We start from the raw sequence: 1,885 nt of genomic DNA, 5'->3' as shown, positions 1-1,885 counted from the left end.
GGGGGGGGGGGGGGGGAGCTGAGAGCGGTCAGCATGTTCATAGATGCTCTCTCTCGAGGTCACTGTAAGAGTTCTGATAAGGATGGAAAATCAGTCAATGTCCTCCGGTGAGATCCATAAACATTCTCGAGGGATGTCGAGGACTGGCCAAGAATAACGTCTATGAGAATCCAAGAGTCCTGAAATGATGACACAAAGTTTATTCAGCTGGTTTCATCTGGTTATCAGTTGGAAATTCTTCAGGGAGGGGGTGGTGAGCGTCAGATCACATGTACTCCAGGCGAATTCAGATAAGATGGCCTTCAAGGCCAACCAATGGAGAGATAAACACACAGTTGTTTTGGGGACAGGCAGAACTTAACAACATCTACCTCGAGTCTGTGTTGGTCAACTTGGTTCCGAAGTGTCCAAAATACATGGCCACACCGATGGAACGTGACTGAGTAAAATCCCCAAGATCTGATCCATTCAACCCAAGGCATTTGAGTCCGGGTACTCGAGACACGAACCAAGCCATCATAAAGGCAAGCAGCGTGATGGAGTCCAAATTTGCTGCCGACGACTTCCTTGATTGTAGAAAAAACAGCAATCAGCCAAATCCAAAAAGCAGAAACCAGTTATCGTAAATCCAATTTAAATATGAGTCCTTAAAATCCACAGATGGCAGCAGAGATAGACACATCATCAAGTCTTCCAGTCGATGAGATATCCAGCTGCGTGCGTGCCAACAGGGCGATTCGACTCGCCTAAAGCCTGTCTTCTCTTCAAAGAAATGTTGTAAATTGAGTTGAGGAACCAACTGATCAAAATGAGTCCATAATTATGGTTCGGAGGATATGCAAGACGGTACGGTAGTCAATGGGCCTCTAACATTAACGTCAACTTGTACCCAGTATACATAGTTTCATTCCACCACATGTACCACATGTAGTGGAACGACGTACATGTGGTAGAACGACAAATAAAGAACCTTGAATCCTTGAATCAATGGGTGGAATGACTGAGTGAAAACACATTGATTTGTCAAAGGAAGTTTTAACATAGTAACGAGGACAGCTTGGCGGGCTAACCCAAATGGCTTGGCGGGCCAACTTTGGCCCGCGGACACCACTTTGGGCACCTCTGATCTATACATAGAATAATCAGTGCTTTGGATCACATTCATACACTGATGGGACACACATTGGAGGCAATGAGGGGTTCATTGTCTTGCCCAGGGACACTTTGGCATGTGACTGCAGGTGGAGTCGAACCCCCAACTCTTGCATTGGAGGACAACTGCTCTAACTACTCATTACTAGCCTTTTTTGTTGTAGGTATAAAAACCAGAACAATTAACTTTCCTGTAAGTTTTGGTGAAAGCTTCATAGAGCTGCAGATGAGGGACTAATGAGCCACATGTGGCCCCAGAGCCACAGGTTGCAGACCCCTGTACTAGAACGTTTAGCCCCTCATTTAGTACTTGCAGTATAATTTATTTTCCAATGATCCATCCATCCATTTTCTTTTATTCACTTCTTCCTTTTCGGGTCTTGAGGGGTCATTGCTGGTGCCCATATCCAGCAGTTGCTGTGTGGAAGGCGGGGAACACCCTGGATCAGTCTCAGTCCATCACAGGGACACTTAGAGACAAACGAGACAAACCATTCACTCTCTCACTCACACCTAGGGACAATTTAGTACCAATCAGCCTAACATGCATGTTTTTGGTCGGGAAACCAGAGTACCAGGACAAAACCCATGCATGCACGCATGGCCGGATTTAGGAGGATGGGGGCCCCTGGGCTGGAGTCAGGATGGGGGCCCCTGGGCTGGAGTCAGGATGGGGGCCCCTGGGCTGGAGTCAGGATGGGGGCCCCTGGGCTGGAGTCAATACTGTATATGT

At 47.2% G+C, this 1,885-nt stretch overlaps 1 protein-coding gene across 1 annotated transcript in view; it reads left to right on the top strand.

Annotated features, from left to right (window-relative positions):
• tmem108 (transmembrane protein 108) overlaps positions 1 to 1,885 on the top strand; it is a 28,124-nt gene that overhangs the window by 21,875 nt on the left and 4,364 nt on the right. The window lies entirely within an intron of this gene.

The sequence above is a fragment of the Nematolebias whitei genome, chromosome 20 (assembly GCF_014905685.2).
Source record: "Nematolebias whitei isolate Nwh7 chromosome 20, NemWhi1, whole genome shotgun sequence".
Lineage (NCBI taxonomy): Eukaryota > Metazoa > Chordata > Actinopteri > Cyprinodontiformes > Rivulidae > Nematolebias > Nematolebias whitei.
The sequence above is the reverse complement of the archived record's forward strand: the minus strand, read 5'-3'. Positions and strand labels throughout refer to the sequence as shown.